Source organism: Dermacentor silvarum, chromosome 7 (genome assembly GCF_013339745.2).
Source record: "Dermacentor silvarum isolate Dsil-2018 chromosome 7, BIME_Dsil_1.4, whole genome shotgun sequence".
NCBI lineage: Eukaryota > Metazoa > Arthropoda > Arachnida > Ixodida > Ixodidae > Dermacentor > Dermacentor silvarum.
In genome coordinates this window covers 54,626,362-54,644,415 of record NC_051160.1, presented here as the reverse complement: position 1 = coordinate 54,644,415, position 18,054 = coordinate 54,626,362, and the positions used below count along the sequence as shown (strand labels likewise).

The 18,054-nt window shown below is 46.3% G+C and overlaps 1 long non-coding RNA gene across 1 annotated transcript; it reads right to left on the bottom strand.

Moving 5' to 3' along the window:
• Positions 1–10,534: 10,534 nt before the first annotated feature.
• LOC125946501 (uncharacterized) lies at positions 10,535–12,630 on the bottom strand. The gene is made up of 3 exons (XR_007467626.1): positions 12,344–12,630; positions 10,922–11,044; positions 10,535–10,683 (listed from the first exon to the last, which is right to left on the bottom strand). It is a non-coding gene; the product is annotated as an uncharacterized LOC125946501 (long non-coding RNA).
• Between the last annotated feature and the right edge of the window lie 5,424 nt (positions 12,631–18,054).

Sequence of the window (18,054 nt, the reverse complement as noted above, 5' to 3'; positions counted from 1 at the left end):
TGAGCCATTCATGAGCAACTGACGACGTGTCCTAATGCGTTTGAGCAACGGCGCCGTGAGCGCGCTCGGTTCTCGTCGTCGATGTGCCGATTCTAGCGTGAGAGCTTCTAAAGCCCAGGTGAAACGTCAGCGAAGAGCCGCGGACCCCGAGTTGAGGGAGCGCGATATTGAGGCCAAACGTCAGTGAAGAGCCGCGGACCCTGAGTTGCGGGAGCGCGATGTTGAGGCCAAACGTCAACGTCGTTTTGCCCTGCAGGAATCCAACAACGGTGGTGCACGCCTCGACAACGCTAGCGTCAACTTCCCCGCTGTGACGGCCAGGTTTCAACGAGAGTTATTCAACCGGAACGTTCATGATAGACATGTTCGGTTGGGTGCGTGCTGCTCAACGACGATGCGCCCATTCTCATGTGGGGGGCAGTATTCACTACAGCAGGCCCACAAGTCACAGTTTCGCTGGCTTCCATCTTCACAGTAGTGTAAGGGCTCTGAATTCGCAGTAATTGCATTGTGCGTTTACAAAAATAAAATTTATTTGTATGTCAGGCGTAACGTTAACAGGCAGCTAAGCCAGCTGTGGGGATTAAAGAGGAAATGAAGGTCGCCGACATTCCAGTTGGCATGATGAATAAATGGATCAGGATAGGCCACGTACGGCGTACAGGAGAGATAGATAACTGGGGGTCTATTCGACTTACGGAATGGGTCTGACCAAGAGAGGGAAAGCGCAGTCGAGGACGGCAGAGAATTAGGTGATGTCGTGAAGTTAGGAAATTTTCAGGAATCGGACTGTATCGGCTGCCGCAAGACAGGGGGAGTTAAATGTGGCTGGGAGAGCCCTTGGTCTTGCAGTGAACCAAAATCTGTTCTTTATAACAAGCTTCGCTTGAAAAGAACTCATTGAAGGGTATATTCACCAAATGAGCCTTGCCTAGTGACCAGATACCCAAACTAATTGACCAAAATGCAAGTTTGAAGGTGCTAATGATTGGACTGTTTGGAAGTGGGAGTCACCGGAAGCAGTCAGGCAGGAGCACAAAGACATTGAATGAGTGATGACCACTGCAAAATTTGCTGATGTATTTAGTTTTCGCAAGGCTTGAACTATTACAGTTTATCCGTAAATTACAATTTCGCACATGGCCTCAATACTGCAATGCTTTTGTTTCTTTCACTTTTTGTCCCAATTATCCTTTTTTTTAGGGGATCTCTCATTGGTCTTCTATCCTGGAACCTCCTCTTGTATGTAAGTTTTAACGTATATATATATATATATATATATATAAATATATATATATATATATATATATATATATATATATATATATATATATATATATATATATTTGTTGTTAGTAATGATGATGATGATTGTTGGGGTTTAGTGGCGCAAGGGCCAGGTATGGCCAAAGAGCGCCATGACAGTATTAGTTCGCAGTGAAGTGATGAATTGAGAGAAGTAGATGTGACGTGGCTGTAAAGGGGCCTAAAATAATCGCTGTAAAGTGCGTAAAATCTACATGGAATAAGATAATGGCAATGACTAGTGACGTGTACTATGAAGGTAAAAGATGCATTGCTAAACAATGACATGATATACAAGATATGTCAGATATAAAAATTGTCAAAAACACTACTGCCTAAACAGAGCCCTTGAAAGACAAGGGGCTGGAGGCATGTGCTTATACAAAACTATCACAGCGGCATCCTCTGAAGAGAGGATGCGCTACGAATTTGTTGGGCTTATAACATGCAGGACCACTTCGTTTAAAAAACCGAGGACTGCTTTGGTGTTAAACACCGGTTCTTCACCAATAAACATCATAGGATGAAGAGGGATATTATAGTGGTATGCTACAGGGAAATGTTTCCTTCTCTCTAGTTCGGCTTCCCGACACTCCAGGAGGACATGGAGGACGGTCAGCCTCTCACCACATCTACCACAGGTTGGTGGTTCATCACCTGTCAACAAAAAAACTGTGGGTTCCGTACGTGTGTCCTATTCTCAGCCGACTGAATAAGACGTCAGTTCGCCGTGCTTTCGTTACGGGGGGCCAGAAACCTAACTGTGGTTTGATAAAGTGAAGCTTATTACTTGTTTCAGCATCCCACAAGCGTTGCCAGTGGCTTCGCAGTTTCTTTCGCAAGAAAGGTTTCAGATCTGTTACAGGGACAGTAGCTGTAGGGTTAATAGCGTGTGATGTTATTGACGTAGCCATTCGGTCAGCTAGCACATTACCCTCAATGCTTCTATGGCCAGGCACCCAGCATATAATGACATGCTGGTTACATAAATACGCTTGACAGAGGACGGAATAGAGCTCAGTGTGTACAGGATTTTTGTGTTTACCGAGTGACATCAATGCTTTTACGACGCTTAGGGAGTCCGTAAATATAATTGCCTTTTGAAGTTTTGATTTCCTTATATGCTTCACAGCCGACAACAGTGCATGGGCTTCAGCCGTAAAAATACTCGTTTCCGGGTGGAGTACACCGGATTCCGAGAAGGATGGGCCAACGGCTGCATAAGACACCCCGGCATGTGACTTGGAAGCGTCAGTGTAAAGCTCTGTACACGAGTACTTGTATTGAAGCTCTAAGAAATGCATTTTGATGTGTGCCTCTGGCGCGTGTTTAGTTACCTCTACAAACGATGTATCGCAATCTATGAGTTGCCACTGCCACGGCGGTAACAGTTTCACTGGAGCCATAGGACGATGATCAAGCAGCGGAACACCCATTTCCTCACTGAGGTTCCTCACACGCAAGGAGAATGGCTTTCTCGCTGCAGGTCGATTATGGAAGAGTGTGGCAGCGGTAACGTCATTTATGGTTGAATAAGAAGGATGTTCATTGTTTGCTTGTACTTTCAGAAAATATGTGAAACTGCTATATGAATGCTGCAGATGGAGTGACCACTGGTTAGACTCTACATAGAGGCTTTGGATCGGACTTGTTCGGAAAGCACCGGTCGCGATGCGGATACCCAGATGGTGAACGGGGTCTAGTATTTTTAATGCAGTTGGCGTTGCAGAATTATAAATTATAGACCCGTAATCAAGCCGTGAGAGGACAAGACTGCTATACAAGTTAAGCAAACACTTTCGATCACTGCCCCATGTTGTGCGAGACAGAAGATTTAGAACGTTCATTGTCTTCAGGCATTTTGCCCTCAGATACTTAATATGAGGAATAAATGTAAGCTTGGAATCTAAAATGATTCCTAGAAACTTATGCTCGCTGCTCACAGAGAGCGCATCTCCTTGGATTTGTATACTTGGGACAGGCGTTACGCCTCTCTTGTTTGTAAAGAGTATGTAAGTGCTTTTCTGAGCGTTAACTTTAAAACCATTCTCCTCCGCCCATTTGGACAATCTGTTCATTCCCAGCTGTACCTGTCGTTCGCAGATGGCAATATTACATGACTTAAAGGCTATCTGCACATCGTCGACATAGACCGAATAAAACATTGTGCGTGGGATGACTGTACGCAGGGAATTCATTTTTACAATAAATAGTGTGCAGCTAAGCACACCGCCCTGCGGCACACCAGTTTCTTGTGTGAATGGCCTAGACAAAGCTCTGCCCACCCTTACGCGAAATGTGCGGTTAGTGAGGTAACTTTCGATTGTGTTAAGCATATTGCCACGAACACCCATCGCCGAAAGATCTCGGAGAATTCCAAAGCGCCATGTGGTGTCGTAAGCTTTCTCTAGGTCTAGAAATACAGACAGACAGAACTGCTTATGTATGAAAGCATCTCTAATATATGCCTCAATGCGGACAAGGTGGTCTGTTGTAGACATACCTTCTCGAAAACCACACTGGAAGGTGTCCAGAATTTTGTTATTTTCTAGGAAGCATATTAGGCGCCGGTTTATAATTTTTTCGTACAGCTTGCACAGGCAGCTTGTTAGAGCTATTGGCCTGTAGCTGCTGGCCAAGGACGGGTCTTTGCCTTGTTTAAGTATGGGGATGACTATGGCTTCTTTCCATGAAGACGGAATACAGCCAGCCGCCCACATGGCATTAAAAAGAGACAAGAGTGTTTTCAGTGTTTCGGGGTGTAAGTACCTAATCATTTCGTACATGATACGATCCCCACCTGGCGCTGAGTTGTTGCAACAAGCGAGAGATGCTTTAAGCTCAGCTAAAGTAAATGGGGAATTGTAGGCCTCACTCGATGAGCCTTTGCGATTTAGGGGTCGCCGCTCTTCGCGTTCTTTGATTCTCAGGAATGTTTCGGTATAGTGCCATGCACTTGACACATACTCAAAATGTTCGCCTAGACATTCCGCCTGATCTTCCAGGCTATCACCTTGTGTACTTACTAAAGGTAGGGGATGCGACTCCCGACCTGTTAGTTTATTTACCCGATTCCAGACTTTTCTTTCATCGGTGTACGAATTTATACTGGCGATGTACCTATCCCAACTTTCCCTCTTTGCACGTCGACGTGTTCTCCTACCTTGTGATTTGATCTGTTTGAAATTAATGAGGTTTTCAGCAGTTGGAGAATTGCGAAGCAATCTCCAAGCTTTGTTTTGATTTTTGCGCGCTTTCCGACATTCGTCGTTCCACCATGGGATGCGACGCTTATTACCTAATCCGCTAGTTTGCTTAATACATTTAGCTGCAGCGCTAATAATGAAACCTGTTAGGTATGCAACAGCGTCTTCTACATTAAAAACAGCAATTTTATCTCCGCCTAAATACGTAAGCTCTCGGAACATTTCCCAGTTGGCCGAGTCCATGTTCCATCGAGGAAAATGTGGCGAGCATGTATCTTGTTTTGTTAAGTTTAGCATAACTGGGAAATGGTCGCTCCCAAAGGGGTTCCTGAGAACAGACCACTCCAGATACGGAATTAGAGTACTCGATACTATACTTAAATCAATGGCTGAGTATGTGTTATGTGTAACGCTGTAATAAGTTGGCTCTTTCTTGTTAAGTATAGATGCACCTGAAGAAAACAGAAAATTTTCTATAAGGCGTCCTCGCGCATCTAAACGAGAGTCGCCCCATAAGGGGCTATGAGCATTCACATCACCGACAACTATGTATGGCGGAGGAAGTTCATCAATGAAGCTTTGAAACTGTGTCTTGGAAAGTTGATAACAAGGAGGGACGTAAATAGAACTAATTGTGACTAGCTTACCGAACAGTATTGCTCGGACAGCAACTGCCTCAAGGGAAGTTTGGAGGTTCAATTGCCGACAGGCAACACCTTTATCTACTATTATAGCGACACCACCCGACGAGGCGGTAGCGTCGTCGCGGTCCTTCCGAAAAATGGCATAGTGCCTTAAAAAGTTTGTGTTGTCTGCTTTGAGATGCGTCTCCTGGACACACAGCACCCTCGGACTATATTTAAGAAGGAGCTCTTTAACATCATCAAGGTTACAAAGGAGACCCCTAACGTTCCATTGTAATATTTGCGTGTTCATAATGAAATAGGAGTTTGTGCTGTGTGTTCAGGGAATGCAAATCAGTTCACAGAGCCTTTGTCGGGCCCTGTGATGCGGAATTTTTCTTTTCTAGAGCGATCGCGAGAATCTCGCCGCTCACTAGGCGCTGATGGCGCCGTCTGGCTGGTTGTTGTGTCCATCGCCTCTTGCAGGGCGCTGGACACGCGCTCTTGCAAGCGCTGTGTTGGACGTGGAGGCCTCGTCTCAAGAGACGAGACCCTTGAGGCCACCAGCCCGGAGGTCGATGGCCCCTTTTTCTGGGATGGCGGCGCAGCGCTAGCTGCAGCCGCCGAGGGGGCGGATGGCGTCACCGCCGGCTCACTGTGTGCGGGCCGGGCAGCCGCCAGAGGCCGTTGTGGCGCTGCCCCCTGACGCGCCACTTCGGCAAAGCTATTCTTCGGCAGGTAGGAAACCCGCCTTCGTGCTTCTCTGAATGATATGTTCTCTTTGACTTTGATCGTTACGATCTCCTTCTCCTTCTTCCAAGATGGACAGGACCGCGAGTACGCGGCGTGCTCCCCATCACAGTTTACACAGTGTGGCGCGTTCTCACAAGATTCAGACGAATGTTCATCAGCACATTTGGCACAGGTTATTCGGCCTCGGCAGTTCTGAGAACTGTGGCCAAACCTCTGGCATTTGAAGCAGCGGAGGGGATTCGGGATATAGGGCCTGACTCGAATCTTTACATAGCCTGTCTCGATAATCTCGGGAAGCACACTTGAGCTGAATGTTAGGATTAGATGCTTTGTTTGAATCTCTTTACCATCACGTCTCATCTTAATTCTTTTCACATTGATGACATTCTGGTCACTCCATCCCTCCAAAAGTTCAGTCTCAGTAAGCTCCATTAGATCATCATCGGAGATGACACCACGAATGGTGTTCATAGAACGGTGGGGGGTGACACTCACAGGAATGGCCCCGAAAGACACAAGTTTAGGTAGCTTTTCATATTGCATTTTATTGCGGAGTTCAAGAAGGAGATCCCCGCTTGCCAATTTGGAGACTTTGTAACCTGGGCCAAAAGTTTCAATCAGTGATTTCGCAACCAGGAAAGGTGAGATGATTGTCGCTGACTTTTCAGTTTTCTCTGAGTGTATCACGTGAAATCGTGGAAAGTTATCTACTTGGTGGCCAAAAAACTTGAAAACTTCTTCGGTGCGCCCTCGTTTATGAGGGCGATCAAGGAGTGGGGGAAATGACGAAAAAGCCATAAAGGTAACACTGATTTCGGCAGCTATGCCAGCCACCCACCACCGAGCCCAACAAGGGGACGCTACGAGACCCGAAGGAGACGCAGACGCCAGCTGTACATAGCCACTATAACCTAATATAATAGACCCAAGGTTGGATAAATTACACCAGGTTAACCCTTGCTGCCTGGAAAATTGGAAGTAAAAGGAAGTGAAAAGAAGACAGGAGAGATGCAAAGAGAGACAGAAAGGCGAAGGTTCGAGAGAGAGAGAGAGACAGGAAAAGGCAACTACCGATTTCCCCCGGGTGGGTCAGTCCGGGGGTGCCGTCTACGTGAAGCCGAGGCCAAAGAGGTGTGTTGCCTCCGCCGGGGGGCCATAAAGGTCCAAACTCCCGGTTTCGGCTCAACCTCCAGGATCCCCTTTTCCCCGGACACGGCTAAGCCGCGCACGGTTAGACGCGGGAGGGTCCAACCCCCATGTGCTCGGGTCCGTGGTGTCGCAACACACCAAACGCCTGCTTTCGCAGACGCCCCTGCGGGGAAATGTTAGTAATGCTGATGATCGCTAGGCATCAGTCGCAACTTCTGTCGGAAGTTCCAGGCAACAATTTCGTAAGATAGGACTAAGAGAGAAACTAAGAGTGAAAGGTAGGGAGGTTAACCAAGGACGTGCCCGGTTGGCTACCCTACACTTGGGGAAGGGGAAAGGGGAAGAATAGAGGAGAGGAAAGGAAAAAAATAGTCAGTCATTCGCAGAGACAGTCACAGAAGAATCTCCGCTGTCACAAGCGTTCGTACAATCCAGTACTCTTCACGAACTGCAGAAAGGCTTTTCTGGCCTTTTGCACGCAAGAATGCATAGGCCATGGCCCAAGAATCTTTTCTTCCGAGAGCGTTCTGTTATCTAACAGGTTGAGTTTAGCTTGGAGAATACGTCGTTGAGTGTCAAAATATAGACAGTGAGACAGAAGGTGCTCAACAGTCTCGTCGCACCCGCACAAATTGCACGCCGCACTGTTGGTCATCCCTATTAGGAACGAATAGGCGTTGGTAAATGCGACACGCAACCACATGCGACCCAGCAAACTTGTTTCACGACGGGAGAGTCCAGGTGGTAGGCGAAGTCGCAAGTTAGGGTCAAGAGAGTGTAAGCGTGAGTTGGTGAAACCCGGTGAATTCCATCGCAGAAGTGTGATGTGGCGAGCAATCGATTGAAGTTGCCGCGCAGCATCTGTTCTTGAGAGTGGTATAGGAACCAGCTGATGTTTGTGATGAGCCTAGCGTGCTGCTTCATCTGCGCTGTCGTTGCCGACAATTCCGCAATGGCTTGGCAACCATTGAAATACAATGTCATGTCCTTCTTCGACCGCGTGATGATGAGCGTGCCTAATTTCGTGCACTAGCTGCTCGTGTAACGCTTGTCGTAGGGAAAACTGTAAAGTTTGTAGGGCTGCTTTGGAATCACTGAAAATAGCCCGACGATTTGGCGGCTGCTGGAGCACGCAATTGAGTGCACCTTGAAGAGCCGCAAGTTCTGCTGTTGTAGTCGTGGTATTGTGCGAGTATTTAAATTGCAAAGTGACGGCGTCCGATGGAACAACTACTGCTCCGGTAGAGCTGTTGGAAATGGTGGAACCGTCCGTGTAAATGTGTATGCGGTCAGAATAATACTCGTTGATGACAAGCAGAGACAATTGCTTCAGGGCTAGTGTTGAGAAGTCTGCCTTTTTTATAATCCCAGGAATTGAGAGGCACACGTGAATTTGCCGGAGACACCATAATGCCGATGTTGGGCGTTTCGCAGGCTTGAAGCCAGATGGTATTGAGGCATGGCGTCTTGTCACAATACTACAGAATGTAGCCTGTGGTCTTCGCACTGTCAAATCGGCTAAATGATGGGATGGTAGCCGTGAAATGTGTCGAACGTGCGCTCTTAGCGTCTTACCGACGATAGTAATGGTGATCGGGTGCTCCTGTGCAATGACAATCGTTGCAGCTGTCGATGAACATCTCGGGAGGCCGAGACATGTCCGAAGCGTTTGGGCTTGTACGCTCTGTAGTGCAAAGATATTAGTCTTGCATGTGTTGGACAAGACAGGAAGACTGTATCGCAGGAATCCGAAAAAAGTGCCGTGTATAGACCTTTTCACAAACCGACGTTGAAGTAGCGCCATTGCCCGACACGGGCGACGTCTAGCGCCAGAAGATGTTATGCCGCCATTTTGGACTGTGGGCTTTGAGAGCGCAGGCCGGCCGCACTTCGTTTGTGTGATGTTCGCTGAGGATTATTTCAATTTTCTTTCACTTCGCTTGACTTGTTACGTGTTTCACGTGCTCGCGTGAACGATCTGTGTGAGGAGCAATGGGAACAGCAAGCCCAGCCAGTGGATCTGACATTTCGTCGTCGGCAGCGGCGGTAGCTGCGTCTGCTTCGTCGAGACCTGGCGTGCTAATCAGCGGTAAGTATTTTTCATTGCTATTGCTGGGCACATGTGAGTGTAGTCGTAGATTGAATCTGATCACCATCGCGGTTGAGGGTTACCTCATTTAGCGAAATTTACCACATGTAGCTGTCGAGCTAGAACTAGGCGCCGGCGGCCAGCCGACGCGTGTCAGTGGTTAGTAGATATGCAGTAGTTACTCCATACGCTTCCGACGCAACTCAGCAGCTCAGTCATGCTAAGTTTATTGAATCTGGTGCAGCGCAGGATGCTCATAACCAAATGTCAAAGCAGGAGCGTGACGCTCGAGCAGCGCGGTACTTGCAGCAAACGGATGCACGACAGCGATCACAGATGTCAGCGCAATTGATACAGCCCAGGTGCTAGATTTCGAAATTACCTTTATGTGCAGGGCCTCGCAAGGCGCATGTGAACGTCGAGAGAATGTCTTGGCGGACGCAGGGGCTGCATACATATTAGGAAACGATTTTTCCAGATCGTTGCGAAGTGTATTTACCGACTAGTTCTCTCGCAGAATGCTTCAATATGTCTTATACCGGTGTCACACGGCCACTTTTGATCGTGATCGAGCCCGATGGACCGAAATTTTTGACCGCGATCGGCTCCCTTCCGCCGATTGAGCAAAGAAACCAATCGCGACCGAGAAATTTGATCCAGATCGGGCTCGATCATGTTCAAAAGTGCACTGTCCCAGACAACGTAATAACGTCCTGAGTACATCCCCAGTACGTCCTCGCGAGGACATTGCGACGTCCTGAGGACGTCCTCTACTGGTCCTCACAAGGTCCTCGTGTCAGGACATCCTCAGAAGATCATCAGGTAGTCCACAAGGATATTTCTAGGACATTTTGAGGACTTATTGGGGTGCATTCTAGGCATGCTTTAATGCTGAATTTTTGCATTCAAGAGCCTCATTAGGTTCTAATGTAACACTAGGGCATGCTTAAAGCCACATATTGCTGCTTCAAGAAGTTCATCATTAATAATAGGCTGTCTGGTAGCCTCAGCTTGCTGATTAATACAAGGCCAGTTTATATAGTAAACAGTGAATGCCAACAGGGCATTATGTGACGAAAGCAGCACAAACCCTTGCCGTACTCAGCTAGTTTTCAACACATGCACAGTAAGGCTTGGTGCTGCTGAATTGCCTCACGTGTGGTTATAAACTGAATTGGCCATTTTCATTTATCGCACGACTCAAGGTTGAAAGGTGCCATGAGCAAGGTGCCTAAATAATGTGGATTCTGCCTTTTGAAAACTGGATGAAATTTAGCCTGCAGGAAAATGACGGTTTTTCTGTATCAACAAAATGGATCTACTTCGTTATAAAAAGTGTCAGTAGCAGGTAATGCATAAGGGTGGTCATGGTAACTGCTAAAGCAAATAGTACAAACAACAGTTTTCCAATGACTAGACTTTGTTATTACTATCTGTAGTGGCCCTCGCCAAGGCCACCAATATTTCTTCAACAAAGTGTGGTTCCTCTTGGAATTGGGCTCTGTACTCGAACTTTGAGGCACCTAATCCGAAAAATCCGAGTGCACATCCAGTGAGCCTAGAAGAAAGTCATATATTGTGATGATGAGCACTTAATAACGACAGTTCTGAAAACAGCAAGGTGCAACTTCTTAAACAGGAGGCCCTTGTGGCTATGTTGGATACAGCATCTATATTGTTATATGGGGATCAAGCCCATAAGCACGACAACAGTAACTAACCTCCAAATGTTAAGTGCTCACGCTTAACAATATTGTTTCAAGTATTTTTCAAGATAACCTAAATACAATACTCACCTTCAGGTGTGCCAGCCTTGGCCTGCTGTTTGCTCTGTTTTTCGCCAGAGTGGCGCGGCCACCCCTTTATTACGTTCTCTACATCACTTCGTTTTGATGTCGAATAGTTTTGCATTATAGCCCCTGAAAGATGCATTGGAAATTACTTTTGCAACATTGTGTGTATACAAGCCCAAGGGCGCTATAACGTAAAATGATTCCAAACTGTTTTGATTCCAATTTCTGCAATCAGCCTCCACGATTGGTCAAAACATTTTCGGGCCGCTCCCAACTTCGCCTGTCTGTCACGCGACGTCACGAAAACCGCAATAGCTCCCCATCTGATATAACGTGTACACACTATTATGCATGATTAAACTGCAGAAAAGAAGAATAATCATTCCTGATTCGATGTCTTTTCACCAGTAGTTCTCTGCTATTGGTCCAATGTTATCTGGCTACGCCCACTTCGTCTGTCTGTCACGCGACGTCACAAAACTGCGAAAACTCACCACGTCAAAGTAACGTGTACGCGAAAAAAATGCATTAATATGCCGAACAAAATTGAGAATTTTTCTGAAAAGCCACAGACTACCGATTTCCGAAAGGAATCAAAGATGGCTGCCCGCCGATCGCTCAGGCCCTCGCTACTCGCACCTGCCGGTGAGCATGTATTTATTTGCGCATGATAAACCTTTTTGCGTGGCAGTAAAACGTTATCGAGCCCTTTCGGCATGCATACGACATCGCTCTGCCAACTCTTCCTTGCTGAGGATTCGTTTTAGCGCCATTCTTATCCTTCCGTTTCACGCCGCCGCGATTTTCGACCAGCCACCACTAGCTAAGTAAGGCGAAGCGGACGAATCGGAGAAGCCGGCATCACCCTCTTCATGCGGTTATCTATTTTCACTGTGCTGGCTCGTCCCCATCGAAACCCTCTCCACTAAAGCGTGCTCCTCGCATCTTGTCAGCCAATTAGATAGGAAAAACCGCTGAGTGTAGACAATGTTATTGGCTTTGAAAGCGAACAAAGGTGACATCCTATAAACGAGGAGAGTGCTTGATTGGGTTGTGAAGACAACGCTGCGCGTTACCGCCCGATGCTTGCGTCGGTGGTTACGTAAATTTGACGTCAGGAGTTTGGAATCAAAACGGTTTGGAATCATTTTACGTTTTAGCGCCCCAAAGCAAAACATTAAACCCAGTATCATATAATTATTTGATGAAGATACTCTTATGGTGTACAAAACAGGAAGTTGCACATTAGCTATTTTAACTTGCTCAAGTACAATACTTGGCTGAGCTGATTTAACGCTCCTCAGCTTGACAAATTTATGAAATTTAAAAACCACTACGATTTTGACTTTTAAAGTGATAAAGGAAATGGTTCTACGAAGTTTGTTTTTGTCTACAATATAAACATTCAAGCAGCCAATGCCTTACTTGTGATTGTGTCAGCCACTTTCAATGCAGAAAAAGTTTTTTTTCGCTTCATGCCAAGCCAACTATACTGCACGGACACTTCTTGGCTTAGTAAGATTCCTAAAATGCGCCGTGTTGCAGATCCAATGCTGCTGCCGCCTAGACCACAAAATTGCTGCATCTGTAAAACATGCACTTTAGAGTCAGTTTCATATACACAAGTACATTTGATACAGCAGGTACAGAAAAGAAAAAAAATATCAGACCAGGCGCGTCCTCATTCTTTCATTGACATAAATCTCGGCATCAAGTTCTTCAAATGCCTCGACGTTCTCAAATGGTTTTTATATATCACATCCCTTGCGGGGCCAACTGCCGAAGGGCCACTGCACAGCTGCCGTGTAATGGCATCAAGTTGGCGCTCTTGGTGTTCAACTCTCAATAGAATTGTCTCAGCCACTCATTGTCTACATCTTTGTCTACATCATTGTCTACATCAAAGTCTACATCTTTGAATAGTGCATAAAATTTTAAACATGGCTGCAGCCTGCATATATGAAATAGACAAAATAATAAATATTACCAAATGCATCAACCACTTCACAAGGCAGTCTCAGCCACTCATTTCCAGGCATGGCCCCAGCTTTCAACAAGCTTTTTATGTACTTTGTTTGTGGAGGCCACGTGCACCTGTTGCCATCAATCCAGTTTTGTATGTTTTACATCCTCCTTCTCTCATAATCGTCACCCATCATGCGTCTCTTCCCTCTTTCTTTCCCTCTTCCCCTTTCCCCAACGCCGAGTAGCTGGCTAGAGGAATTTACCTCAGGCCGACCTCTCTGCATTTCGCATCATTAAACTTCTCTCTCTCTCTCTCTTGTGTATAACGGCAACAGCATCATCTTCCGGAAATTTTACAACAATGTAAAGGCCCCCTTGCACAAAAAGAAAAAAATAAAGCAGTTTATTTCCAAAAGCGGTTCCACTAATCATGAAAAATAAGATTGCAATAACAGTAGAGCAACATGACAACTATCGCAAAACAGCATGCAAAAGTGGAAATACAATATTTTCTCTTCTGAACAACACTCTCAGACATTTCTGCAGTATGCTCTCAACTGGCCAGGACCGCAAGCCAGAAACCTGATAAACAATGCAAATCCCAAGCATTCTTGATTCACAAGGCCTCACCTACAAGTCTCTCCTTTGGAGGAACTCTCTTCCTATCACAAAGGGTATGCCTAAGTTATCATCTACAAAGTTCTCAACAATACGAATTGATCCATCACTTAATGTGCAGCAGCTGTTCTTCTTGCCAGCTGCCAGTACAACATTGCCAGACAATGTGGCCTTTTTAAACTGCGGGCCTTGAAACGGCAGAATCAATGGACCACAGTTATGCTCTACAGAGAATAGAGCTTCTGATGGTACCAAAAATTTCTTTTTGGAACATTTCTTTGCTCTGACAATCTATTGCAGAGCTGCTCAAGGGCAAGTTCAGGCTTTTCCTATCACAAAGGGTATGCCTAAGTTATCATCTACAAAGTTCTCAACAATACGAATTGATCCATCACTTAATGTGCAGCAGCTGTTCTTCTTGCCAGCTGCCAGTACAACATTGCCAGGCAATGTGGGCTTTTTAAACTGCGGGCCTTGAAACGGCAGAATCAATGGACCACAGTTATGCTCTACAGAGAATAGAACTTCTGATGGTACCAAGAAATTTCTTTTTGGAACATTTCTTTGCTCTGACAATCTATTGCAGAGCTGCTCAAGGGCAAGTTCAAGCTTTCTTATCATTCTTTTGATGGTTGACATATAGTTTTCAAAGGGAAATGCACTCCAAGCATCTAGGGGACCTAGGTGCAACACATCAGATGCTATGTAGCACAAGCCATGCACATTGTGCGACACTTGCTCTTGTCCATATATGTCAAAGTTTCTAACAAAAAATTTTAGAATGTCACCTGCATAACTAACCTCACTTGCAGTTGACTTAGGTGAGGCTAGTATCGTAATCGCTACATGTAGTGTAAGAAAATTCTAAGACATGTGGGAAGGGATTGTAGAAGACAACACTAAAGGCCCTCCATACAGTAAGAAGAAGCAAAGTTCAGTTGCTTTCCAGCGATCTAGCTCCACAAGACTTCGCGGCTTCCTATTAAAATCAGAAGGAATGAACTTTGCAAGTTTAATGTCCCTCTCGGAGATTTCACTTCTGACATTAGAGCCAAGTCTAACTTCTTTCGGCCCGCGCACCCACAGAACGAGGAGTTTTTGCATGACACCTAAGCAGACGAGGTGCATGTAGTCCAAAGATCACATCTTTTACCATATCTATTGGGAGTTCCTCCAAAATACTGCGACCTGTGTGGTGTTGCTCCTGACTCTGGCTACGAAAAGTGTTATCAGTGCGGAGGGTCTTAGCGAAAGTCGGGAAACAAACTTTTCCTGCTCTATACATTCCCTTCACAGTGCATTTTGTGCAGCTGAAATAACCTGCGTGGCTCCTGATATAAAGGACAAAGGCTTTAGCAGGTGCATCACAAATTATGCTATGTAGCTTCACAGGCACTGACACACCATCAACAGAAAGGCCTTCCACCACCAGTACTTTGCTTTCCTTAACATAGCACTGCAAGAACTCATTTGCATCTTGCGGTTTGGTGTTGCCAAAAAAAAACACTGACAACAAATGGTTCGCTGTCTTCAAAATTTCGGATGCGGCCAAGGATAATCCAGAATTGGTCTCTCGAGCTCTTAGCTAGTGGCAGACCAGCAATATTAAAGCTAAGACTAAGCTCAGCAGGCAAGTGCTCACAGCCTAGAAGTGTTTGCCGTAGTCCTGCCTCTAGGTCAAAATGGTAAAATTTCCTTCCAGCTAGCTCTTTGACTTTAAGGACCCTATTTGGAAGTTTGCAAAAGAGTCCTAGCAGACAAAGGTAGGGACAAGAGACAACTGTGGCTTCGCAGCACTGCCAATAGTGACGTGACCGCGGCCTGGGGGCATCGCGATTTAACTGCCCAAGCTTGAAACTTTTTCCGGAAGTTCAACACATTGCTGTCGTCGCTATCAGATGCAATATCCTGCATGCTTCTTTGCACATCATTGCTTTGGAGATGGCGTTGATCATGTTGCAACAAAAAGGTCGAAGGCGACACGTCCACGTCGCCATCACGTAAGGAACCGCCGAGTAGGCCACTCACTGGTCCAGTGTCCACTACACCATGCTGACACACAACTTGCAAATTGTCATGAACAAAGCGTGCTAGCTCTCCGCTCAAATCGGGAGATTGCGCTATGTCCCTGTTGTCCAAATTCATTTCACACTCATTCACCACGCGACCACTATCATCTGCGCCGGACACAACGCACACCGCCTGTGTGGACTCCGTTGTATGTGAGGCGCTGCATGCTGGCACCGCGAAGTCATTGTGATCGTCTCTTAAGAAATGAACACACGCATCAACGCGCCGTTTTCGCTTCCGGCGAAACTGTCGTTCACTGCTTTCCTCCATCACGGGCATAACACAAAACACCACCGTTTTCAGAAGGCTGGACAGCACTCACCGGCATTCGATCACGCCTGGCTCCACATCATTTTCAGTTGTCCTAACTTCAAAATCGGCGACCGCTTCGTTCGGCTACGCTGTACTAGAAGGGGGCAGTGGGCTTACTCAGCCGCTCCTATGACGCAGTCAGCGTCGCATCCGAGAGGTGGCGCCACTAGCAACTTCAATGGAAGCTTTGCTCGCAGAAGCTTTGATTTTCCTTGCGTTTCTGTTGGTTTCAGTTCGAAGCAGTTCACACTCTTATATGTTTTTAATTTTGGCATACTTGAGAGTCTTTACATATATTTAGCAAGCACTATATTTGTTTAGACCACATGATATTTGCCATAATAGTACCTTGCGGAAAAGGAAGACGGCAACTCTTGGGCAATTTGATGCCTATCCTAACTCTTAGACCTTTTGTGCAAAGAGGTCGTCGCTGACGGATTTTGCTTATGCGGAAGGGGCCGTAGAATTTTCCGAATTATCGGGCAATCGTAAAAAAATTTAAAAGAATATTTTGATTTAAAGGGACGGTGACCAAATATTCACAGTAGCCTGCTTTTATTATCAATACGCCGGCACACAATTGTTAAATAAAATCAGCTTTTTTTATAAAGAAATGTAGGCAGGCCTGAACAGAAAGTGAAAACTAGTTCACTTGACAAAGGCTCAGGCCTATGCTCATGTACAGCTATTTAAGGGTAAGCAAAATGAAGATAACAGGACTGTTGCTAGCACAAAGCTTTTATTTGCAAGAAGTACAGCAAGCCATTGTTTCATGCACTTCAACTCATGTGCAACGGCTCAACTTCAGCTGCTTGGCCCTCTGCCACTTTCCTGCCTTGTCACAGTTAATTCCTTTCACATAAAAATGCAGACGTGTGAAAATGTAAAAACTAATAATTTTAGCTGTGAGGCTCAGAGCGTGCACATTGCAGCCAACTTCGAGGGAAAGCTTACTCTTAACAACTGCCAGCATATCCATAACGTTGTCAGAGTGTAGCTTACTCTGACAGAAGCATTCTGTGAAAAGATCCTGTAGCTTTTTCACGAAGCCGTACAGCTGACTGGAGGGATAAAGGAGGCCTCCTCGGTCACAGAATTTTGTTAGCCAGGCAAGTTGAAAACTTTCGCCTGGTGGCGTCATAGTGAGCAGTTTTATGCATTCTTGGCATTTTGTGCTGGAATTGACAATACACTGCCGCGCAACATAGCCCGCAATGTGGTAAGTGAGCCTCGAGTCGCTTCTGGCCACGTGCTGGTTATGGTCGTTTGAAACCCGCAGGCCCGTGCAATGCTGAGGTACCACGTTTTGTGTGGCCTCTGTGGCAGTAGCGCTAGCAGCGGTTTGACTGCACTCATTTCTGTCACCTGATGCTTCGAGAGAGTCAACTTCCAGTAAGGAGGCCAGTGTACCTTCCTCCCAGTTTCCTTCGCTAACTGACCTAGCTAGACCATAAAAAGAAAAACAATTCACAGTGATCAGGAACTGCGTTGGAGTTGAGCACAAAACGTGGCTCGAAATGGAGCTCGCATACTACGCTCGTGTCGTCCAGGGGCTTGTCAGCTCTATGGAGGTTCTTTTCCCACTCTTTCCGTCTATTTTTTCCTTCGGGACACCAAACAAGGACAACTTCGGCCCATCCTTCACATAAACATAGCCTGTTTGGCACCCAGGCGCGTAACAGTGGTTTTGTCGATGCCGCGGCATGGCTCAGTTACTGCAAGACATACTAATCTCTTGCAGGCTATGTGCGAAAAAACACACTGAAGGAAAAAGAAAACCCACGCGACGACGTCCACAGAAAAAACAACGCAGCTCAGCAACTCCAACTAATATGATCGGGCACTGGGCGGGCACTGGGCAGCTGCGCCGTCACACCCACGTTCCATTGAAACCGACGGCAGCGCCGCCGCTTGGGCTATCGGAGAAGCTCATATTGCCTCCGCCGGAGAGTGAGCCCACTGCCCCCTTCTAGTACATTGTAGTTCGGCGCCATCTTTTTGATTGAGAGCCAGCATGGGAGGTTGGGGCTTAACTTGACTTCTGACTTGACAGTCTCCCTCCCAGTGTTGCCAGCGACAAAAAAAAAAAAAACGCGGGGGTGCCGATCTCGATCGCAATGTTATTCTTGACAACGCTTGTTGTTTTTGCCGAACTGTGCGTAACAGAGACG